This window comes from Protopterus annectens, chromosome 6.part0 (assembly GCF_019279795.1).
Source record: "Protopterus annectens isolate FY-2018-M chromosome 6.part0, PAN1.0, whole genome shotgun sequence".
Taxonomy (NCBI): Eukaryota; Metazoa; Chordata; order Ceratodontiformes; family Protopteridae; genus Protopterus; species Protopterus annectens.
In genome coordinates this window covers 1,610,350,842-1,610,377,780 of record NC_056737.1, presented here as the reverse complement: position 1 = coordinate 1,610,377,780, position 26,939 = coordinate 1,610,350,842, and positions in this window count along the sequence as shown.

The window sequence follows — 26,939 nt, the reverse complement described above, 5'->3', positions numbered from 1 at the left end:
AATTTTAACTCATAAAGTTAAAATAACTTTAGAGAAATACAAGTTTTTGTCTTATTCAATAAGCCCCAAATACTTACATAGACTTAAAAATAAAACAAAAAGATTGAATAAACAAAACCATATCAAAGAAATATTTTCTCTAAGGAAAAAGAAGAATGTTTCTAGTAAACCAGAAATACTGGATGAATTTAGAAATCACTTTCACAAGATTAACCATAACAACATTAACATGGAACCTAAAGATAAATAAAAGAGTTTATAACCACAAACATGAATAAAAAGCTTAATAAACAACAGATTAAACTATTGGACAAGAGTATTTCATATACAGAAGTTATTACACAAATAAATAAGCTTAAATCAAACAAAGCACCGGGTAATGATGGTATTATACCAGAGATATATAAAATCCTTTCTAAAACTACATATTCATTAATACATAAGGTTTTTATTCTGGCCCAAACTGAGTTAATAACCCCCCCATCTTGGCAATATACATTTATTTCACCAATTTTAAAACCTAATAAAGATCCAACTAGATGTTCTTCATATCGACCCATCTCATTACTTAATGTTGATTATAAAATGTTTTTGAGTATTTTTGCTGATAGATTGAAGACAATTAACCTCGGCATTATAGACATAGATCAGACGGGCTTCATTGTAAATAGAAATACTTTTGATAATATAAGAAGAACTTTAACATTAATTGATTTTGCAAATAGGAAAAGAAAGATTTAACACTTATTAGTCTTGATATAGGTTCAGCATTTGATTCAGTAAGTTGGGACTATCTGTTTACCTTACTGAAATGCACAAATTTCTCTGATGCATTTGTAAATTTAATTGAGCATTTATACAAAGGAACGCTGGCTTATATTAAGGTAGGAACATATGTTTCACAAAAATACCCATTCTTAAAGGTACAAAGCAAGGATGTCCACTTTCTCCACTATTATTCACTTTAGTAATGGAGCCTTGGGCTAATTTGATTAGAAACAGTACTGACATAGAGGGTTTTGAAATAGAAGAAAATACAACATCAAAAATTCAACTTTTTGCAGATGATGTTCTAATTACATCAGCAGGATCTAATTCTTCTATGCAGTCTTTATTTGATAAAATGATGAATTTTAAAAGTATTTCTGGTTTAATATTCAATGAAGAAAAACTAAAATACTACCTATATATACAAAAAATACTCTCATTAGTGATTTTACTAAATATGTACCCAACTCAGGTCAGATAACTTATTTAGGTATAATACTATCTAAAGATATTAAATCTATTATATATAATAACTATAATACCTGTTTTCTTAATATACAAAATCTTTTTAATACCTGGAATAATATGTTTTTACTATGGAGGAGAGACTTACAATTATTAAAATGATAATATTCCCCAAGATTTTATACTTAATACAATCAATAATACTTTCACCTACAAAAATAACTATCAAGAAACTGAATACACTAATGTTAAATTTCTTATGGGCACCTAATAGACCTAGGATTGCATTAAAGAAACATACTAATAGCTGGTCTCAAGGGGTATTTCTTTTCCAGACTTTAATTTATATATTATCTCTTCTATTATAAAAGTTATTACTTTATTAATAGATCGGTCATATGTCAAAAATGGAAAGATTATTGGGAGCTAATTAGTATGCACTTCATGAAAATCTCCTTAACACATAAAAATATGATTATAAATAACTCCATGTTGTGGTTGCTAAAGGAATTTTGTACTTCACCTATTACACCTAAACATATGGTCTGTTACCCATTAAATATTATTATTAGTTATCGTAACTTTATATTCATGCACCCTAAGTATAGGGAATGGAATTTTATTGTATTCCTATAATGTATACTCAGGGTATGCTTATGTCATCTACTTCTGAAGGAGCTCATTTAGCTATAGATAATAATCTAAAGTACTGGTATCAGCTGATATCTGATAATAAAGTTAATATACTTGATTTCTTAAAACAAGAATTTGATCTAAGAGAAACTTGCTGGTTAGAGGTTCAGATCTTTAGACAACATCTCATTGATAGAATAGATCTAATGTCTATAACAGTTAAAGAATGTATTCCAAAACTGATTGATTACTTGATAATAAATTTACAGCATAAAGTTTCTGATAAAGGTAAACTTTCATATATACATAAAATTATCAGACAAGAAACTTTTACAATGTAGATTCATACTGGAATTATTTCACCTCTATTAATGGGGACCCACCAACTCAACAAGATAAACAATATATATTGGAATCTGCTTATAGAACTACATCTTCCATTGTCTGAAGACTTTATACATGGAAATTTTTACATAGATCTTTTATACACCTTTGATGATGAATAAAATTAATAATAAAGATAATCTATGTAAGAGATGTAATGTAGAAATTAATGCTGACTGGGCTCATATGTTTTATGACTGTATGAAGTTGAAAGAATACTGGAAGTCAATTAATGAATTTTGCAGGCTCTTTTACAGATAATTTCATTATTTCTAAGTCTCTTATATTATTCAACACACCTGTACCTCAATGTGTTAAAAGATTAAGCTTCCCTTGTTATGGTCTATCCTAGCAGTGGCTAGGAAAATAATAACTAGAAATTGGATTTCAGATACACCTCCTTCGTTCAATGAATTTAAAAATGTTATGAATATAATGTGTCATATGGAAATAAGCACAATTAGAATGAGAACAACTAGAAAAACATCACACTTTATTGTATGGGATAATTTACAAAATTTGTTAAAAAAATTCTAATTTCAATAGCACAGTATTTTAGTTTAATTAATTGATCTGATTGTAGTGGATGTCTTTGTAAATACTTTAGTTGTTTTGTTGAATATTATAATAATACCTATTTTTAATTATTTGTATAAAATTGTTATGATATTTCTCTTATATGTTAAAACAATAAACTTGTTTTGAAAAAAAAAAAAAAAAACTAAACATTGACAGGGAAGCCTATGATAAGGGCTTGGCATATCCAGCACCTCCCTTGTCCCAGATGAACTTTCGTAACATCAGGGACCAAAGTCAGGGTACCACGGACATGCATGAATTGGACCAATTTGAAGAGGGCTGGACACAAATACCCAAAAAGAAAGGTAATAATAACAACAACAACAACAACAGCAATAAAAAGTACAAGACTAATTCAAATGGGGTTCAAATCAATAGACTTAATGCTGCTAACCAGTGTAATAATTTCCACAATGCCCGCTACGGTCCAAGAAGCCAAAATGGCTTTGCTAATCAGGATTTTCAAGTTTCTGCCTCGGGGTGCATCCTGAGGCAAGGCACGAAGAAAACATACTATAATTCACAACAATAACTAGTGAACATACTAATGTGGACACTACGGATCTTTCCATTGCAGAACCGACACAGCAGGAGAAACCAGATGAAGAGAATGCACTTTTAGAAGAACCAGTTGTTACTATTGTGTACAATTCCACTGGGGACTTTAAGATTTTTAATTACTCTGACTTTCATGTTGATACTACTTTAGCTAATTTACTAGCAAAAGGTTTCACTTTTGTTCCTTCATGTAGAACCAACATAGCAGAGTTTATTATTGATCTTAAATTATTCATTAGGAAGTTGAATTTAAACTTATTACTAGGAGAGGCACCATCCTCTATCACACCATTTTATATTACTAGTACATTTTGCCCCCATCCCCATCCAGACATGGCTTTGTTTGAAAAAATATGTATGTTAGATATTTTTCACAAAATAAATAAGATGAATAATGAATACACCACTAATTTTAACTATAACATCACCAAGGAAGAAAAACAAGCACTTATGTATCTGCAACAAGCACACGTCAGGACTATGAAACCAGACAAAGGAGGGGGCATAGTTATTTTCAGTTTGGATGATTATAACAATAAAATTGAGACCATTTTAGAAAGTGACACTTATGAGGAGGTATCAAAGAATGAATTAAACATAGCTTATAGAAGAGTTAAGGTATTTCTTGAAGAATTATTCATTGAAGCAAGGATAGATATGACTGTAGCAAATTATTTACATATGTCGGACCCAAGGATACCTACTATTTTTGGAGTACCAAAAATACATAAAAGCATAGATAATCCACCCATGAGACCATTGGTCGACGCTAGAGCAAGTATTACTTATGCTTGCTCTAAATTTATTGAACACACTTTAAAGAAATATGTGGCTCAACAAAAGTACATTTGTAAAGGTTCTTGGACATTTTTGGACAATATAAACCACCTACAATATCAAGATGATTTAAACTTTCTTACAATAGATGTGAAAGATTTGTATTCATCAATTCCCCACACAGAGGGAATTGAATGGGTGAGTTTGTTACTACATGATATGGGAGCCCCCCAGAATGAAATAAAATTGATGTCTGAATTATTGGACACAGTTCTTTCCAACAATTACATCACTTTTAACAACAGATACTACTTACAAAAAATAGGAGTGGCGATGGGCTCTCCATGTGGTAGTACATTTGAAAATTTAGTAATGGCCTACTGGGAACATGAACACATCTTTGGTGTAACTACATACACAAGTAAGATTAAATATATACATTTCCTGGATGATATATTTATCCTGTTCCTGGGTAACCAACAGGAGGCTTCTAACTTTTTAACTTACTTAAACAACACTAGTACATTCTTAAAATTCACATATAATTTTTCACAGGATAGAATCGCTTATTTGGATGTTTATTTAAGTAAGGATAGATAAAACCAATGTTTTAAAGCCAGGATTTATATAAAGGAAACATATTCAAATGCATTTCTTCACTATAGTAGCTGCCATCTGGCGCATCAAAAACGTTCGGTTGTTAAGGGCCAATTTGTAAGGGCAGCTCGAATGGTTACTGATGAGAACCAGTTAATTGAAGAATGCTCAACACTTATGGACATGTTTAAAAGGAGAGGTTATCCTATTTCACTCCTACAAGAATTTTGTCAGGAAGTGAAAAATAAAAGAGAAGTGGGCTTTTACAAAGCAATATTATCAAGTAACCAGAGTTTAGAAACAAACAGTTGTACATTACAGGATGGGACACTAGATGAAAATGAAAAGAGACTTATTATTACGTATTGTATAGACAGTTATGATTTTATAAATATTTTAAGGAAAAATTGGGACTTGATAAACATGGATACACATCTACCAAGAGGTCCCATTGACTTCCCTAGAATAGTTTATAGAAAAGGAAAAAACTTAAAGAATCTAGTGGAAACTCGGTACTCAAACTTTACTACATTTAAACATGCAGGTATGAACAAGTGTCTGTCATGCCCCTATTGGAAATATATGGAGCAGGGAATAAAATTTAGTATAAGAGGTTTTGAACACAATACTAAGTACAAATTTGATTGTAACTCCATGGGAGTGGTATACCTGGCTAAGTGTCATACCTGTTCTGCCTTCTATATCGGCAAAACTGACAGAAGGCTTAGGGACAGGGTCTATGAACACACATACGCTATTAGGTCTAACAAATCAGAGAACGCATTGGCCAGACACATTATGAAAGCACCCACCCATGGTTTAACTTTTAGGGCTATAGATTGTATTGCCTATGACCCTAGAGGAGGGCCTCTTTCCTTGTTCTTAGAGAAATTAGAATTGATTTGGCAATTACGTACCTTTGCATATTACCCTCCGGGCATTAATGAAATGTATTCAATTAAGTGCATTCTACAACTTAAAAATTTGGTTAGGAGTTGACTATTATGCTGTGTTTAAAATGGTCTATGCATACTATTGTCTTAGATTGTATTTGACTTTCAGCTTCTTAAGTCAGGTTTTGCTGTTTTTCACTTACATGTTTTTATTTACATACTTATTTATTTATTTATTTATTTGCATTTGTTAACCGGGTTGATCCAGCTGGGTAAGAATTACCCTTTTTCAGTGGAGACCCGAGGGGAAAAGCCCCAAACAGACATACAAATACATACAAATAGAGACAAATTAACAATATTACAGAGGAAAACAATATTATGGGTACAATGGATAAGAAAAACAAACAATGAAAGTTTGAGAATATGAGTAAGGTAGACCAGAGGCATGCCTGCAAAAGATTTATGAAAAGGTGTTCTGAGCAAGATCTCTGAATTAAGTTAAAGTAGGCAAAGAAATGATGATTTAGGTGTGGAGTTAGTAGTGTGGGAGTTTTAGGTGGGAGCATGTGAAGGACATTCCCATTTGGAGGAGAGATGGGAGAAAAGCATGGATTTGAAATTGTTGTGGTTAGGTATATTACGTAGTGGTGTGGGGAGATTGTTCCATAGTTTGGCTATAGTGTGGGATAGTAGTAGTTTACCAGTTGGGTGGATGGGTTTGTGTACATGCAGGAGGTTTTGGCCTGTGGATCTCAGGGTATGGGTAGGTGTGTAGGGTGTTAGAGATTTAGCAAGAGAGGGGCATTCTGCTGGTTTAAAGATGAGTTTGTGGGCTGTTGTAAGTTGTAGGTACTTTAGGTGGTTGTGGAGTTCTAGCCAGTTTAGGGTGTGTAGGGAGTGACAGTGATGGGAAGAGTTCTTAGAATTGGTTGCAAATTTGCAGATTTTGTTGTAACAGGCCTCAAGTTTAGCACGGAGTCCGAGTTGTAGGTTGGAGAATAGGGGAGCACCGTACAAGAGAGAGGAGAGAAGGAAGGTAGATGCAAGGATATGATGGGAAGATGGAGTAAGGTAGTAGTTGTGTCTGTAGAGGAGGCCGATTTTCTGGTGGTTTTTTTTGATTGCTGAGAGGATGTGGGAGTCAAATTTTAGGTTTTCATCGATGGTAATGCCAAGTAGTTTGGTACTAGGAACGATTTCAAGAGGGGTGTTATTGTGGCTTTTGATGGAAAATTGGACTTTGTGGAACTAGGAAGTTTTAGTGGTAGTAAATATCATTAGCTTTGTTTTGTTGGCATTTAGGGCCAAGTGATGCGATTGCATCCATGATTCAATTTTGAAGAAGGCTGTTTGGGTATTAAGTAGAAGTTTGGAGGGGCAGGAGGCTGAGCAGATGATAGTGGAGTCATCTGCATATTGGATGACTGAGGCTTCAGGGATGGAGAGGTGAAAGTTGTTAATGAATAAGTTGAAGAGCAGAGGGCCAAGTACTGATCCTTGGGGAACTCCTGTGGGTGTAGGTAAGAAAGGGGAGGTTGACTCTTTCCATTGTACAGCTTGCTGGCATGTGGAAAGGTAGCTGGAGAACCAGTCTAGGGTTGAGGGAGATAGATGCAAGTGTGAGAGCTGGGACAGGAGGAGGGAATGGAAATAGTGTCGAATGCCTTTGAGAGGTCAAGAAAAAGAGAAGATACGTATTTGCCGCTCTCACGTGCTAGGTTGACTGTTTCGAGGAAGGAAATGAGGGCTGTCATGGTGCTGTGGCTTGGGTGGAAGCCGTGCTGGGTGGGAGAGAGGAGTTTGTGCTGGATTAGGTAGGGCATGAGCTGGGAGTGGATGGCTTTGTCTAGAATTTTAGAGAGAGGAGAGAGTATAGCTATGGGTCTGAAGTTGGTAGTGTCTGTGTTCTTACCACCTTTGTGGAGAGGAATTATGTATGCATAACAACAGATGGTTAGTACATAGGATTCCTGAATGGATCTATTAATGAGGATGGATATGGGATAGGCTATAGATTCGGCTGATATTTGAAGAAAATTTGCTGGAAGGTTGTCAGGGGCATTGCGGCATGGTTTTAGCTTTTGTAGTAGTCTTTTTATAGTATAGGTGGAGACAGGTTTAAGTGAGAATAACGGTGGAGGAGGGGAGTGAGAGAGAGGGTTTGGGGTGCAGGGTGAGGGGTTAGTAATGATGGATGGATTGGGGAAAGTGGAGGATAATTTAGCTATACAATCAATGAAAAATGTGTTGAAGTTAGTGGCCGTTTCAAGACTTGAGAGGTTGGGATTGGGGCAGGGGTTGGAAGTATTACCAGGGTTGAGTATTGAAGAGATGGATGTCCAGAATTTCTTTGGATTGTTTGAGTGTTTGTATTGGAGACTGCTGTAGTAGTTTTTGCGATCTTTTGTTATTGATTTTTTGATCAGGTTACGAAGATGTTTATATTCTTGGAGGGTGGTGGGGTTTTTCTGTTTTTGGTACAGTTTCCACTTTTTGTTTCTCTGAGTGATTATCAATTTAGTTTCTTGGGATAGCCAGGGGCAGGAATTTGTTTTGATACGTTTGGTTTGTAAAGGGGCTACTTTATCAAGTAAGGTAAGGAAGGTTTGGTTAAAATATGTGACGGCGTTATCTAGTGGAAGGATTTTCAGTGGGGACCAATTAGTAACCTTGAGGTATTCAGGGAAGATTTCAGGGTTGAAGGAAGATAGGTTACGGGATTGTTTGAAAATGTGTTTTTTTTCTATGTGTGAGGATAGGTGGTCAGTGAAGGCTGGTAAGTGGTCGCCTAGGGGGTCTGGTATTACACCAGCTTTCGAGATACGGTTGGGATGTGTTGTTAATATCCAGTCTAAGATGGTACCAGAGGAACCATCTTTGTTTGGCCTAGTAGGGAGGTCTATTAGTTGGGTGAAATTGTAGAGGTTGATAGAGTGAGATGGGGTATCTATGAGGAAGGAGGTCCAGTTAATATTTACATCACCAAGAATGTAGGTTTCATATTTAATGTTTGAGTTAAACCAAGAGAGGATGTCTTCCAGAGTTTTGGTATTGTCTCTGGGTGGGATGTAGATGGAGCAGATGCAGATGGATTTATAGTTGTTAAGTTTTAGAAAGCCTACAGTCATTTCTGCATTGGCAAATGTTGGGATGGGGTTGGACAATGGAGTAAAAGTGAGAGTGGAGGAGTAGAAAATTGCTACGCCACCTCCTTTTCTATGAGTTCTATCATTGCGTATAATGTGGTAGCCTGGAGGAAAGATTGCATTATCTCTGATGGAGGGTTTGAGCCAGGTCTCAGAGACAGCGGTTATGTCTGGCTGGTTGTAAGAGAGCCAGGCATGAAGGCTGGTGATTTTATTACGGAGGCTTTGTGCATTTAGGGTCATGAGGTGGATAGTCTTGTGTTTGTGTTGATTAGAACTTGGGTTAGGGTCGGTACAGGTAGGGGTTGGGCCAGGGTTAGGGTGAATGTCACCTGATAGAGACAGTGAGATATGAGAGAGGAGCTAATTGAAGAAAAGTAGAGGATAAAGGGAAATATGTTTTTTTGGGGGGGAGGGTTGTCTTAGAGAAAGTAGATAGAGTGGGGTGAGGAGATGGTGATGTAGGGAGTAAGGAGAGTTTGAAAAGATTGGATGGGCTGGAGGAGTAAAGTTCTGGAGAGATCTGTGAATATGAGTGGGATATATCTGGGGGGTGTGAGGTGGTGGTGTGTGTGGTTAGAGGTAGGTATGTATTAGTGTGGAGGCTAAGTTGGGTAATGTAGGTTAGGGATGTTAAAATGGTAGATAGTAGTAGAACTTTTAAGGTGTATTATACTCGAACACAAAACAAAAATATAAATACATATATACACTATTAATTTTAATTGCATTAATATTTCATAATAGATAATTATTGGTTTTAGATTTTTTACACTGATTTTTTTACACTTTTTATCTATTATTTTAAAATATTGCTTTAAAACAATGTGTTAGATGAGAACTGTTTAAGCTATATATTTTAGGTAATGAATGAAGGTGGTTGCCACTTTAAGAGCAGCTGATTCCTGCTGATTCAGGAACCAGCTGACTTTTCACTTACTTTTCACTTCCTATATAGTGTATGGCCTATGTTGTATAATTATCTGAAGAAGTTGGGCTATGTGGCCTGACGAAAAGCACTTTATGTGATCTTTTTGTTTTTTGTAATAAACAGTACGTTAACTCATCGTGCTTGCAGGATTTTTTTGGGCAGTTGGTTACAATGTGGTGCTTCTTCTTTTGGTAGTACGGATCAAGATTATAAATACTGACCTATCATTACACTGGAGTCTGGTTGCCATAAGTCCGTCACTAATTCTGATGATATTCCTCACTGTCTTCTGAAGCCTCTCTCTCTCACCATAATTCACAAACCATTTCTTGCCTGTCCTTCTTCCCTGAGTAGCAGACTCTGGATCCCAAGCCAAGTGTCTTTGTTGTATTGCCTTTACATCTTCTCTCTTGGATACATAGTATGTCCAGCCTCCTCCGTACCATCATGTCATCCACTTCCAAGCTCCATCATGTCAGTGGACCTACATTGAGTTCATGTTTGGCAGGTTGATTGGTTTTACATCCATCTTTTGCTCAACAGAGCTATCCCAGGTAACCCAGGCTAGGCAAATGGACACCGGCCAGCCAGTAGCTTATTGGCCCAGGACTGCTGAGCTTTATGGTGGGCACACACTAGCCAATAGGGGCACATATATCCCTCCCACCATTAGCATGGGTCCCGGGTTTAGGATGGAGTAGGCCAGGTCCTCAAACCACTGACAAATACAGACTAATACATTAGTCAACATGATCAAGTCACCTAAAGCCATATTTTACACCAGCAGGTTGCTTGTTCTGCCATGGTGTGCGGTTTGTGATCCATGTTCTCCTATTTTGGGGATACTGCACACCACAGCAGATGCCCAAAGTGGGTGGTCTATATAACTCTTCACCTTATAGGACACCATGTAGAGTCTGTGCTACTGCCCATAGCTCCATTCATTGGTGAGTTTGAAATGGAAACACTCAGCGTGTTTTTTAAAGGTGGGAAAACTCCCATAGAGACACAGGGAGAACATGCAAACTCCAAACAGGCATTGGAAGGAGGTCAGGATCAAACCTTGTACCTTGTGCATGGGAGGCAAAGATCTTAACCATTATGCCTACTGGTCTATGGATATAGTGAGTAAGGTCAATTCTGCATTATCTCAGAATTCTTAATGTCAATGCAGTAAGAATGAACTGCATAATGTCAACACTCTTCTGCACATGCTCCGAGGTTACCTCTCAGAGCATGCAATGTTTCAAATAGTGTTTTTACAGGAAGGCATTCCCCACATCCCCAGCTAAAGCTGTAACAGTTATGAACTATACTAAAGCAAACTATAGCCTATAAACTGACAGTCTGTCTACAAGAAGTAAGCCCAGATCTAACATCAAGATCAAACCACACTGTAGAATCCTCACATTAACAGGGTATAAACAAAAAAAGTCATGGCTAAAATCAGAAAGTGCAACTCTCATAGAACCAATAGCTCTCTGATTCAACAAAGGAGAAACTAAGTGGTCTAATAAAGTCCAACAAGAACAATTACAAAGTCAGTATAACCTCCCAGGCTAAGGACAATCATAAGGCCTTCTTCAACTCTGTCAGGAATCTTAAAAGTAATACCCATCAGTGTACTGAACTGATTGTAAATGGCACAGCCTTCACTGACCAGAGTAAAATTGCAAATCTACTGCCTGATAAATTTAGCTCTAACTTCACCCCCACACTCTCCCTCACTACAACTTGTAAAGCCCTTCTAACATGCCCCCAAGCCTTTCTGTGTTGGAGGGAAGCCTTCTAGCTTATCAGTGGGAGTGGTAAGCACTAGGTAGCGTATCTACAACAAGATCCAGATACAAATTCTTAGTTTTAGAACTTGAATTTGCTTATCCGTGCTCAGCACTTGTTCAGAACTTGTTGTAAGCACTAAATAAACTACAAATTACTACAGCACTCACCCTTCCTCATTACCTAGAGGAAAACAGTTTTGGTACTTACTTTCCTCGCTTGCTTAAAGAAAAACAGCTCTTGTACTCACTTTCCTCACTTGTCTAGAGTAATTTTTTTTTTTATTCAGACATGTCCAAGGGTCAGCTCCCAGTGTTTTCTTCTGTCTATCTGATAAATCTGGGTATCTTGGGGCAATGTAGCAATTGCCTCATGTACACAGACAACCCTCTCCTCCTACCATCCAGCACTACAACCTGTGAGAGATGCACTTATTTAGCCAAACTGGAGGTAAAGCTCTCTCCAACCAAGACTGAACTTGAGGAGAAGGTAAACACTTGACCCACACCACACTCATCACATAGTCCCACTAAATCTACACCACCAAAATCCACACATAGAAACACAAAAACATTCGCAGAGGCTCTCAATAATAATCTGCTCAAGCAACAGAGACCTCCAAAGCAGAAATGCAAGCAACCACTCCACCACCAACACAACCCAAATGACACATAGCCCACAGACTCAATGTGCCACTCAACCACAGCCCATAAGGCAAAGCAACGTACCCAACACACTAGTCATAGGTGACTCTATAGTCAAGCACACTGATGTCCCACTCACCAGGCTAAACAAGGAGAAGGTCACTGTCAGCTGCCTGTCGGGTGCTAGGATCCGCCACATAACCCACGCACTCAGGTCACTCCACAACAAGTACAAATATGACTCTGTGATTGTCCATGTTGGTGTGAATGACCTGAGACGTACCTCCATGGATGGCATGAAAAGAGACATGGAAGAACTCTCCGATCTTGTAGCCCAGGCAGGTATGACCCCTAGCCCTGAGTAGCATCCTGCCATCGCCTAGAATGATACTGCAGTACAAGGACAAAATGATTGACTTCAACAATTGGCTAAGCTTCTGGTGTCATTGTAAGGGGATCCAGTATCTGTCTGCCTTGGACGACATGGTCGACAGACCATGATGCTTTGCCAGAGATGGCCTGCACCTATCACCCCTGGGATTCCAGATACTGGCAAAGGCTCTTGCCTCCCCTATAGTGCCTTTTTTAGGCAAGGTTCAAATGACAAATTCACCACCATAACAGGAACAGGCAAGCAAAAACTGAAGGTAATGCTACTCAATGCTAGCAGTCTAAATCTCAAAATGCACTCACTCGAGGCACTCCTTAAAATGGAGAACATCGATGTCTGTGCAGTGACTGAGACCTGGTTCAAGGCTCCAGAGAGCACCCCTGCATTACCAGGTTATAACTCATACCACACTTTTCGGCCATCTAACCTGGACCAGAATACCAAAGGCGGAGGTATGCCCATATTCATTAAGGATATCCACACCTCCAGGCTAGTTGCTCAGCATAATGCAGCCAAGGTTATCCAAGTGCAACTAACTCTGGGCAAAACTGCAATCCAAATTGTAGCTTGCTACAGATCCCCCACCATGCCCCAGGATTCCCACTCCTCTTTTCTTGATATACTGGAAAATATTAGGGTTCAAGCAAACACCCTAATATTGGACGATTTCAACGACCCCACCATTAACTGGGAAAACTACTCATATACCAACTCCTTCGCTCAGCACTTTCTGAAATTCATAAATTCCAATGCCCTGGATCAATTTATCCACACCCCCACCAAGGGCAACAATATCCTAGACCTAGTCATTACCAACATGAATGACCAGTGTTCCACACCTGAAATCAACTCCTCGTTGGTCAGATCCGACCATACGCTAATCACCCTAGATATCCACATCCTGCCCCCACTCCCCATTAAGGAAACCATGGTAAAAGATTTCTCCAAAGCCAACTTCATGCTTCTTAAGACAGAAGTGGTGAACTTCATGACACCCATGCAGATGGACAATACAGTTACGACTGCTGAATCCTACACAAATGCACTCTATAAGCACTTACACAAGTGCATGGATCATGCTATCCCAAACAGAACCAATACGCTATCCTCCAAAAAAAGGAGGCCAATCTGGTGGTCCCCTGCCATAAACAAACTCTACAACAGAAGGAAGAAATTGTTGCAAAAGAGAGTAAAATCCCATGAGTGGAGGAGCTCCCTGGTCAGCCTCAGCAAAAAGCTGAGATCCCTTATAAGATCCTCCAAAGCTAGCTATAAAAACAAGATTGCCACTGATTCTAAGGACAACCACAAAGCATTCTATATCTATGTCAAGAATCTCAATGGCAACACCCAGATCTGCTAAGAGTTACAGCACAATGGCACAAAAATTACAGAACCAACTGATATTGCCAACATCCTGGCAGATAGGTTCAGTGCTAACTTTACCCCCCTCTCACCCCCTAAAGGGCCCATATCTATACAGGAAGAATTCAGAGTCCCTGTAATCACAACTTCACAGGTAAAAGCAGCACACTCTAAAGCCAAAAACGCAGCATCCATGGGACCGGACAACATCCCAGGCTGCGTTTTACATGAACTTCAGAATGAACTGGCTCCCCACCTAAGCACCATGTTCAGTCATAGCCTCATGTCAGGCTTTGTGCCAACTGAATGGCACACAGCAACAGTTATCCCACTCCACAAAGGGGGAGCCACCACTGATCCTGGGAACTATCGCCCTATTAGCCTGACGAGCCTCGTCTGCAAGGCCATGTAATGTATCATCATGGAACTCATAAACAAAGAAATTGGTAATCTCCAAACTCTGGACCCCACCCAGTTCGGGTTTGTGAAAGGCAGATCTTGCCTGCTGAACCTGGTCAACTTCTTTGAGGCAGTCACCAAAGCCGTAGACAAGGGTAAGGTGATTCACACAGCCTATCTTGACCTCCCCAAGGCTTTCAACACCATCCCCCATTCTGGAATTATAGCTAAACTCGCTAAACTAGGTATAAATCCCTATGTCACAAGATGGGTTGTTAACTGGCTCACTGACAGAACCCACACTGTAAAAGTTGCAGACTCCAAATCTGACTTCAAACCAGTGACAAGTGGAGTACCACAGGGTTCAGTTCTGGGACCTCTGCTGTTTGGTATCTACTTCTCTGAAGTACAGGCTAACACAGGAGGCCTCTGGCTAATGAAGTTCACAGATGACTGCAAACTAGGAGCTATAGTCAAGTCCCCAAATGATGTGGACATCCTACAGAAGGGCCTCACTGAGACAGATGCCTGGTGTCAGAGCCATGGCCTCAAGCTCAATGCTAAAAAGTGCATTGTCATCCCCTTTGGTAAAAACTTTGTACCCATGAACTACCACATAGGTGGCAGTCTTCTTAACATCGAATGTGTGATAAGAGACCTTGGGACCCAGGTGGACAGTAGTCTCTCCTTTGATAATCACATTGCCACAGTAGTCAGGAAATCCTTCTACATAGCACACCTCATCACAAAAGGGTTCTCATCCAGGAAAAAATAAGTCATTGTTCCCCTCTTCTCGACACTCATTAGACCCATTATATAGTACAACACCCCTTTTGAAATGTACCTCACAAGATATCTGCAGCAGCTGGAAAGGCCACAGAAGTACCTTACAAAGAGAATTACTGGCCTCAAACAGATGCCCTACACTGATCGTCTCAAAAAACTCCAGCTTTACTCTGTAGCATATCATCTACTGCGAGGTGATCTCTGCCTAACATATAAAGCTATGTCAAACCCAGAGCTGTTGGACATGCTACACCTAAAGAAATCCCAATCCCTCTGAGCTACATGCTCTAGTGACCTAAACCTTGTCATCACAATAAACAGGTCTTGCTTGAGGGATAGATTCCTGTCCCAGAGACTTCCCATACTCTGGAACAAGCTACCCATCTATGTCAAGCAAAGTGCATCATTAACACTCTTCAAGAAAAATCTTGATGAGTGGATGAGAAATAGGAAATACACCCTGGGGATCACTTCTGTGGCTCTGCTTGACAGGGGCACAGGAAATTAACTTTCTTGGGTTGGCATAAGCCAGGGAACTTTGTTGGCTAGGCTTCCTTAGGCACTTAGGATGATAGCCTAGTACCTACCTATGAACCTATGAACCTATACCCCCAACTATCATCAGGTAGCAGTTCCTGAAAGCATTTTCTACAACCAAAACATTGTTTCAAGGGACTCTGACAATATCCCTGGTTGCCTCCTAAATAGCCTAAACCATGAACCAGCAGGACCACTTGAAGCACTCTCAGCTGCAGCCTCAAAACAGGTTACATGCCAGATGAATGGAGGGCACAACAGTTATCTCTGTTCATAAAGGTGGACCATCAACTGACCCTGGGAACTACAGACCTATCAGTCTGACAAGAGTAACATGCAAAAGCATGGAAGGAGTTATCACATAGATGATCAGCAAGGACATTGGCAACCTACAGGCACTGTACCTATCCCAATTTGGATTTGTTAAGGAAATGACTTGCCTACTTAACCTGATAGACTTCTTCAAGAGGGTCAACATGACTATGGATGAAGGTGAAAATGGTGCATACCGCCTACCTTGACCTGGCCAAGGTTGTTGATACAATACCTCACTCAAGTGTTGTTGACAAACTCTCAAAACTGGTCAGAAATCCCTACTTGACTCTGGATTGCAAGCTTGCTCACAGATAGGACCTAAGAAGTCAGGATTGGTGAGACCACGTCCGCCAAGAGACTAGTCACCAGAAGAGTACCCCAGTTGGGCCTGCTCCTGTTTGCCATCTTGCCTTGAAAGGCAAGGCTTATATCAAAGGCCTGTGGCTCACCAAGATCACGGATGACTGTAAATTGGGAGGTGCCATAGATTCTCCCCCATGACACCAACATCTTTCAGAGGAACTAACACAAGCAAATGACTGGTGTGAAAGCTACAGATTAAAAGGCATTGAAAAGAAATATATTATAGTGGCCTTTGAGAAAGTGTCCACCTAAGCTAATTACTTCATCAATAAAACACCCTTAATAGTTGATCTGATAGTTAGTGATCTGGGAAAATATGTGGACAGTAATATGGCTTATGATTGAACAACAAGTAGCCAAGATAGTAAGAAAACCATTGTGTGTTGCCCAACTCATAAGCAAGGGTATGGCATCCATATTCAATGAAGTAATAGTACCACATTACTCAGCACTTATCAGACCCATCACTGAGTGCAATGTCCCATTTGGCATGTACTTAAGCAGGCATTTGCAACAGCTGGAATGCCCTCAAAGGTTCCTCACTAGGAGAATCCAAGGTATGAATATCCTGTCCTGCACAGATCGCATTAAAGTCCTATCTCTGTACTCAACTTCTACAAGTTACTGAGAGGTGATCTATGCCTAGCAAACACGGTATCTTCAGATCCAGCTCTGATGGATCTCTTGCACATCTGCAAGACAAACAGCACCAAACACACTAGATCCAAGAACCTGAACCTTGTCTGTGACACAAATAGAACCTGGTGGAGGGACTGATATGTGTCTGAAAGTATCCTTGTGCTATGGAATAAGATTTCCACCTATATGGAGCAGAGTTCATCCTTGACTATACTCAAAAGAAACCTTGATCACTGGATGGAAAATCACAAATTCACCCATGTCTCTGATTGACAGAGGTTGACAGTAAGTAAATTAATCTTCAGCTAATATACACTCCACATAACCCTTAGCTACCTCTTTACTAACATGCCCCACCATATATGTGTCCAAGGAACTCTGCTGCAAAATTAGGCTAGGTTGCATGGCTAGGCTTGTAAAGACCCTGGTGGTCATTAGCCTGGTATGAACCTATAAACCTATAAAACTCATTTCAAAGAATCGCTTTACATAAAAAAGCATCATTCGAACAACTGGACCTTCAAAAGTTGTTTTGTGCAGAGGGACTTTCATCTCCACACACACCCCTTTCTTAAATATAGGAACTCCATAGTCATACAACCACAAAGAAAAGAGACAAAGCATATACACAATGAATCACAGCTGGAGCACAAACACAAACTATACTGTCAAAGACTGTCTACAGATTTCTATAGTTTTTCTAAGAATTGTGATTCATTTAAATCAGTTTTTAGTATATTTTTATCAGTGATTTGTGATTCAAGCCAGTAAGATTCATGTGTGTGTAAAACATTATATATCATGAAAAATCAGCATGTTCAATATTTCAATAGTTTGAATAAACTGCACTGCATCTGAAGCTAATTAAAATGCAGACTTCAAAACATATGAAAACAATTGTAGAGCGCTAGATTGATTTATAACCAATGGAAGCCTATTCCACAAACACACCATTGAGTGTAATAAAATCGAGTTGTAGTTCTACACCAACTAATTAAAAAAAACAGTTGCACCCTCTGGCTATTTGACTTGGCTCCTTTAACTGAATGTTTAACAACAAAAAAGTTCTTCATTCATTAAATCCCAATAGGCTAAATATAGTTTGCCACGCAAATACCTATAATGGATGAAAAAAAAAGACATACTCCGGGATTCATGAAGCTTGCGCCAGGCGCAGGCGTAGCATAGGTGGTATAATGCCAAATATGGCCGCCGAGCGATTCAGGTATGATCCAATTCTACGTGCACTACCAGCATACACCAGATCTGCGCAGCTCTCGGCTCATGTATGCTAATCACCCCATGCGCAGTAGTGCAGCATGCAAATGAAGGTGCATAGTGATTCATGAAGTGGTGCAGGCATAGCGTAAGCATACAGAAATGTAAACCAAAATAAAAGGTTTACATTTTTCCAAACAGAACATCGGAGCCCTGAAATTGGACCAAACTTACGTATTACAAAGTTAACATATGCCAATGGCTAAATATACAGCCAATGGCATAAAAAACATGCACAACACATAAAAAATAACATTCAATGTCATGGCCACACTAACGCAAAGTACAACCGCAGGGCATGTGTGCACAAACGGGAACACAAGGAAAATATATACAGATGTCATAAAATTGCAATGTAACACAAATCATGATTTCACCATAATAGTTAATGGTATGCATGCTACACCACAACCAAGGTGCAAGGGTTGCTAAGGGTCTGTGACAGTGTTTGGCGCGGTAACTATGAATTAGTAGTCAATGTCATGTGAATGAGGCAAGTAATACTGAATCGCAAATGTCCCACCGGCCTAAGGATGTACCATACGGTGCAGCGGTACACCACCGAGGAGTGGCCTGGAGGTATACATGACATCAGCAGTGGGGTGTGCCACCGTAGCTGTAAGCACATTGGAGCATTGCAAATCCGGGTTGCCCATTGCTAAGCAAAGCCGCAGGATAGGGTTGTGGAGGTAGCCATAGCTTTGCTTAGCTGAGAGCACACATGGTGACAGAAAGCGCATGTGTACGTGGATGACAATGCACTCGCAACCCGGTAAACGACTGCGCACAGTGCGCACCACAGCTGAAACAGGAAGGTTATGGGAAGACAATAAGGAAATGCTGCAGTAGGGTAATTGGAGTACAACTGAGTAACTAACACCTATTAACTCACAGTGGGCCATTGACGGTAGCTAACAAAGCTGCTAGTAGCAACCGGCAGAACAGGATAGGGGAGGTGCCGGATTGCAAAGAAAAGAGAACTGTCACCGCAGAGCAAAGCAAACCTACAGTAGATCTGCTATAGAACACATTTCACAACACAATCCTGGGTTGGGAAAGTACAAAACAAGAAAGCAGGCTGCTGGATGCATGCCTGACAATGGGAGGGGAATCATTATGAAAAGTGAAGGCAAGGGCAAGAGGTGATCCACGGCAGCTAAATGTAATTCAACACCAAAGGCACCACAATAGCAGTACCTGCGGTAAAACACATAAGATACCCTGCAGCTCTGATTGTACATACACACCCTATAACATCATCAGTGTCCAAAACACAATAGTATAAAGTGTGAAGGCACCCCACACACACTCGTGTATTCCCAAACACTGCACCATCGGTGTAAACAGATGGGGAACTTTTACAATGTACTTGATGGGAGCTGCCATAGCTGTGATTCATCACCATGTGTTGGAGACTGAAGGTGGTGTGGAGGATGATGCTGACAACCACTTCAGGCCCCAGAGGAGGAGAAGAGTGTTCAGACCAAGGGTAACCTACCAGGGGCTACATGATCTGGAGATAGTAGAGCATTACAGGGTGGACAGGGACATCATACAGCAAATTGTTGAGCTGTGCCGGCCACGCCTCAGATCCAGAAACAACAAAGGGGAACCCATCCCAGTGGACACAAAGGTATGTGTAAGCTTGAGAATACTAGCCACAGGTACCTTTCAAAGGCCAACTGGAGCTATCATGGGGATCTCACAGGCATCAGCATCCAGGATACTCCAACAGTTCCTGGATGCCATGTTACCACATGCCAATGAGCATATATATTTCCCCCGAACTCAGGAGGAGTTGACCAGCAATATGCGTCTCTTCCACCATGTGGCAGACTACCCAGAAGTACTGGGTACAATCGATTGCATGCACATACATATCAAGTCACCACCCGGTGAGCATGGTAGGCGCTACATGAACCTCAAGGGATACCACTCCATCAACTGCCAGGTTGTGTGCAATGCACAGGGCATTATCACGGATGTGTGTGCTGGCAGCCCTGGAAGCTACCACAACTCCCACATCTGGCATGCCTCACAGCTGTACCAGGTATTTGTCAGGGAGGATATCCCAAATGGCCACCTTGTGGGGGATGCTGGCTATGCACTTCAGCTGTGGATGATGACTCCCATCAGAAATGCACACACACCCATGCAAGAACACCATAATGAGGCACAAGCACAAACCAGAATCATCATAGAGCATGTGTTTGGGATGCTGAAATCACAGTTCTATTGCTTGGATATATCTGGTGGAGCCTTGCAGTACTCTCCAGGCACGTGTGCCCACATCTTCATAGTATGTGCCATTATACATAATATGATCCTGCAGAAACAGCTGCAGCAGGGACATAATTGTGAAGGCCCTCACAGCCCACCGCAATTGCCAAGAGCATCACAGGCACAGAGGAATTCAGACCACGAACACCCTGTGCCAGCCCCAGTAGGTAGATGGAGGCATGCCCAATATGCCCATGCCTTGGCAAAGAGGGAATGTATAGCACATACACTGACAGTGTAGGCCCCTATGGACTGGCACACTTCTCCACCTGCACACAGTAAAATGGATGGCACACACACACGACCACCTGTAAATTGTCATGTTAAGGTGGTCTACTGTGTAAATCCTACATAGGCAGCCCTCAACTATTGTACACACAACAGCTATTGGTACAAGGTAAGTCAACACCTGAACAGTAAATTAAGCTAACAGCATGTGTTGATACTGTATGTATATGTTCCTAGGTACATCGGTAGGTACATGCCTGATTGTCAGAAGCCATTCATCAGCCTAGTCAAAACGTGTCTGCTGTCACCACCCCATTGATTAACTAACTGTCCCTCTGTGGAGCAGAGCCAAATGTGGGATCCCTGGGGTGTAACCACTGTTCCCCACCCACTCTGCAAGGATTCCCTGGTGTGTTAATGAGGGGCTCCATATAATGTAATCAGGGATGTAGTTCCAAAGCATGGGGAGTACTCATGACAATGTATCTGTCACCCCAGCATTCTCCAGTTATGGTTGTGGCAAGGTGTTGCACATTGCAGTGTCTGGCTCACTGTGACATGGATTCCCATTGCTGGAGCACATCCATTAAGCATCACTTGAACATACCATTAATAGGTATCATCCATATGTAAACTAACTGAGTTACACATTTGTTTGCAGTATGGAGGAACAGCCGTAGTACAGTCCACATACTAAACACCATAACACTTGTACATATCCCAGATGCCCCAGTGGTAAAGCCACTGACTGTCTTGTGCATGTTCCCGGGTTCACGACCTGCAAGGGCTGTTACGTAATTCCGATGTCCTGAATAATGGATGTTGGATGCAGGTCATTAGAGCACGTTTAAGCACATGTTAGCAGGTTTATGCGCCGGAAGGTGCCGGTAAGCATCGTTTAAACATAACTACAAGGTTATGCGCAAAACAGGTCTAAGCTTTGCTGAATATCATGCAGACCACAGTCAAAGATGGCCAGAACAGCTGAAATCTACGTTATTCACCCTTGTACTAATAGTGCCTGCTCTGAGAGATAAAATGTATTGTGACAGGTTAAAACACAAAAGAGCGGAGTTCGTGAAATAGTATACACTGCCATGTACACAACAAAAGGTGTGTTCTCTTTCCCTCTCTCTTTCTCTCTCTCTCTCTCTCTATATATATATATATATATATATATATATAATATAGAGATAGAAAGAGTGATAGCGAGCTATATGTCGATATATACGGATAAACATATATACGCAAATATATAGATAGGTTAACAACATGTACACAACCATGGAGGTACATATAAATAGGATACTACCAAATACCAAAAGCTTTACATACCGACACGTGTAATCACGAGGCTTAAAGACCGAAGGACCACAGTACCGAAACACTAGAACCGCGAGTACTATTATCATGATGTTATGGGACATTTAGTTATTGCTTCTGGTGCTATGGTCCAGGTAGGTACTGTGTTTAAGTGTGTTTCTGATTGCTGTAGTGTGTGTAAGTGTGTGTGTTCTGAGTGCAGTGTGTATTTCTGTGGGACTGTAATGTGTGTGTGTGTGTGTGTGTGTGTGTGTGTGTGTGTGTGTGTGTGTGTGTGTGTGTGTGTGTGTGTGTGTGTGTGTGTCTGTTTGCTATCTCGGAGGTAGATTATTACAGTAGGTGTGGTGTGGGGGGTGCAGCCACCCACATGGGGTGTGTATGGGGCATGGCCACCTGGCCCTATGTAGTGTAGGATGGTTTGTTTGGATGTGATGGGTAGCAGTGTGTCTGTGTGTGCGTGAGTGTGTTCTGTGTTTGTGTTAGTTCCGAGAGTCTGACTGTTGCGAGTTTGAGTGTTCGGTATTGTGGTGTGTGGGAGTCTGTGAATGGTAATGTGGTTGTTGGAAGTGTGTGCGTTCCTGAATCCGTGGGTATGCCATATACAGCAGTTGAAGTCTTCAAATATGTGCACAACATGGACCATAGCAATCACAAATTCCGCCATGACCAAAAGTCATGAACAAAGGATATGGAGACTACCTTATAGCAATAACCCACGCCTGGGTGTGGCTAATTCTGTATTTACCCACGGTTGTCTTTGTTTGGCCACTCGGGCTTCGTCCTCGTGAACAAACCACACCAACCATGGGTAAATTCACCATTACCCCCACCCAGGCATGGGTTATTGCTATAATACACTATTATATGACATGAGCTAAACATAGGGTTACCACCTGTCCCACCTTCCGAGGGGCAGTCCGTCTATGTGCGGTAGTGTCCTGACCAAAATGAGTACAAATACTAATGTCTTACAATCTCGAGACGTTCTGCATGTTCCATAGTTAATGTAATGGTTGCATAAAATAGTCATCTGTATCTAACATACCTACATGTAACAAGAAACAGCATAAGCAAGTAAACCGCTTCAAGAATATAAGCTTTTATATAGGCATATATGTAAAGTTCTATACTTTGTACTGACCATGGGTATGTGTCGGCCTCTAAAATCCGATGTGTGTCCTGCAAATGTCCCACTATGGACATTTGAAAAGGTGGCAACCCAAGGCAAAGAGGTTCAGTCACCAACACAACTACAATGAGTGCAAATATCTGTGACAGAAATACACGAGGCAGCTTTCACGTAGCAACATTTCATTACATACCGATGTATTTCCGAAGGGATTGAAGGACCAACATCACCTGCATGCTATATATGAACCAATTAACAATGGCTTAATGAATAAGCCTGCAATAACTGTAGTATTAGTCTACTAAATGATAGGCATTCAATTAGGGAAGGAGCCCTCACACACATATGGAATATGTATAAATGCAGTCCCCACACATCTTTATCTGCTATGTACACCCACCTACATCTCCCCACACCCAAAACAATTGCAATACAGACTGTAATAACATCACAAACATCCACTCACTCTATGACATCTGCAGAAGCCTGAACATACCTTGTGAGAGACACACTATAATGGCCCTATGTGAAATCGTTGCTGTTGTGGAATGGAACAGATGCCGATGTTACAGGTTTTGTTTGCAATAGTTCTGTATCAAACGGTTGATATAACAGCTACACTCACATGTAGAACTACATCCTCTAGCCATTACACACAATCCAGGGGGGACATGAAGTTTAAATATCCCTGTGTCTCTCCATATAGCTGTTGCAATTTATCACAAACAACACATCCAGGCTGTCTTCCACGAAGGTAGGGCAAAGGGACAACGCCCAAGTGGAGTGTTCAATTATACCCCACTGTTGCCATGTAATTGGCTAACGGAGTAGCTGCACAGCCGATGAGCATGTAATCATCTACTCTGGAACACCAATTGGTGGCAGGCTACTACATGTTACTGGTATCTACGTATAAAAGGATGGCTTGTCATACATTTAAACCATATGTACATACGAGAAAACTGTTAAAACAGAAAAGGAATAGGACTGATATTATCGTAAATTCAGACTACTAAGAAGGTATGTAGAACACCCACTATGTTACTGTATGTAGAGTTCTATACTTTGTACTGACCATGGGTATGTGTCGGCCGTTCTGTATTAATGAATGTGTACACAATGCATATAGTGGGAAAAGGTATTATGTAGTGATGTATTGTTGAGCATAGTAACGCTTGTAGACATTGTGTGTACTGCTGTGGGCCACAAGGTAAACACCTCATACACCACAAGGGATGCTACATAAGGACTTTAAACACAGCAATTCCACTCCAGCCACTGTGAGTGGCAGGGTTTGTCCAACAAGTACATGCCATAACAGGGGATAGTATATGTTGATATACTGTAACAGTAGGCATATGTATGGGCGTATAACTGAGAATAACATATCTAAGGTGGTCCTGCTGTGCAATTATGAATTGCATTATGGGATAATGTTGCAAAAATGTGAAATGTACAGTATTGTAGGTAGATATGTCTAACATTTTATGCAAACATCAGGTATGTCTATTGGCATGTACAATACACAATAACAGGATACATATTACTTGTATTCACCAGACAGTGTATCAGCATGATAGCTAATTGAAATGGAAGAGCTAGTCAATTATTCATGCACAAAGGACATGTAATAGCTTCATAGGTTCATAGTTAGGTTCTATGCTGTCTGGCCAAGTCCATTTGTAAGCCAAACTACAGTGTTTTCACTTGCGGCACCTCCCTAGGTAAGTGTCCTGTGCCTGTGAACAGCAGAGCCATTTGTTTCCTGCACCTCTGTACAGCAGAGCCACTGCAGTGATCCCTGGTATACATGTCTGGCTCCCATCCACCCATCGATGTATCTCTTGAAGAGTGCTAGTGAGGGTCCCTGCCTGATGTACATAGGAATCATGTGCCAAAGCATGGTGAGTGTATGGGTCAGGAATGTATCCCTCCAGCACGTCCTAGTCATCGTTGCATTTAGGTACATATCCCAGAGCATGTGGCTCTCAGTGGCTTTTGCTTATGTGGAGCATATCCAACAATATTGTTTTGGACATGGGCCTTGTATGTTCAGCAGAGATCACCTCTGAGTATGCAGTATGCAAATGAGTACAGTTGTGGTTTCTGTAGTTGGTCTGCATACATCATCCTTCGGAGGTCAGTAATCCTCTTGCTGTGTTAATGTTGTGGTATTTAAAGCCATTGCTGTTGGCTCGTAAGGTACATCCCAAATGGGGTGTTGTACCCTTTAACGTGTTTCATACGTCATGAGTAGAGAGGTACAATGGCTGCCTTTGTTCTGGCTACAAACCCATTAGAGATTAGGGTGGCCACGTAGAAGGATATCCACGCCACCTTGGCAATATGGTTATCAAAGGAGTGGGTGCTATCTACTTGTGTTCTAAGATCCCTTATTATGTCTTATGTATGTAGGGACTACCACCTATGTGATAGTCAGTGGGTGATTGGTGTAATCCAAAGAGGATGTCTATGCACCTTGTGGCATGCAGCTTGAGGCCATGTTATTGACACCAGGTATCCATCCCAGTGACACACTTATGGAGGGTGTCTATATCAGCTGGTGAATCAATCATGGCCCCTAGTTTGCAGTCGTATGCAAACCTATTCAGGGTAAGTCCTTCTGTGCTAGCCTGTACCTCAGAGAAGCATATACTGAACATGAGGGGCCCTATGACCGAGGACTGGGGGATGCCAATTGTAACTGATTTACAGTAGGAACTAGGATATGCTACCCTCACTGTGTGGGTCCTGTCCATGAGCCACTTTGCATAACATATCGTGACACAGGGGTTGATGTGCAGGTGGATGTGTATGTTGACAATACCAGAATGGGGAATGGTGTTGAAAGCCATTGAGAGGACAAGGTAGGCTGTGTGGACCTCCTTACCCTCATCTACTGCCTTGGTAACTGTCTCAAAGGACTCCACCAGGTTTAGGAGTCATGGTCTGGCCCTAACAAATCCAAACTGGGTGGGATCAAAGGTTTGGAGGCCACCAATGTCTCTGTGAATGAGATCCATGATGATGTGCTCCATAGCCTTGCAGAACAGTCTAGTCAGGCATATAGGGCAATAGTTCCCCTGGGCCATTGTGGCGCCACCTTTGTGTAGTGTGATAACCATTGCTGTGTGCCATTCAGGGGCCACAATGCCTGATGCAAGGCTATTAGTGAATTTGGTGCCCAAGTGGGGAGCCATTTTGTTCTGAAGTTTGTGTAAATCGCAGCCTGGGATGTTGTACGGTCACATGGATTCTGTGTTTCTGGCTTTAGAGAGTGCAGCTTGGAGCTGCGTAGTTGTGACTGCAGGGACTCTGCATTGTTCCTGTACAGATTTGGGCCCTTTAGTGTGTGAGAGGGGTGTAAAGTTAGCACTGAATCTATCTGCCAGGATGTTGCCAATATCAGTCGGTTCTGTAATGTTCATGCCTAACCACTGTATGTCAGAGCAGATGTGGGTATCGCCATCAAGAGTAGTGACATGCCTCTAGAACACTTTGTGGTAGTCCTTGGAATGAGTCACAGTAATATTTATGTAGCTAGCTTTGGAGGATGTGATAAGGGATCTCAGATTCCTACTGAGGCTGACCAGGGAGCTACCCCACTCATGGGATTGTACTCTACTTTGCAACAGTCTCCTCCTTCTGTTGTACATTATGTCCACGGCAGTGGACCCCCAGAATGGCGTCCGTTTTCTGGTGTGTACCGTCATGGCTCTATTTGGGATAGCATGATCCATGCAGTCGTG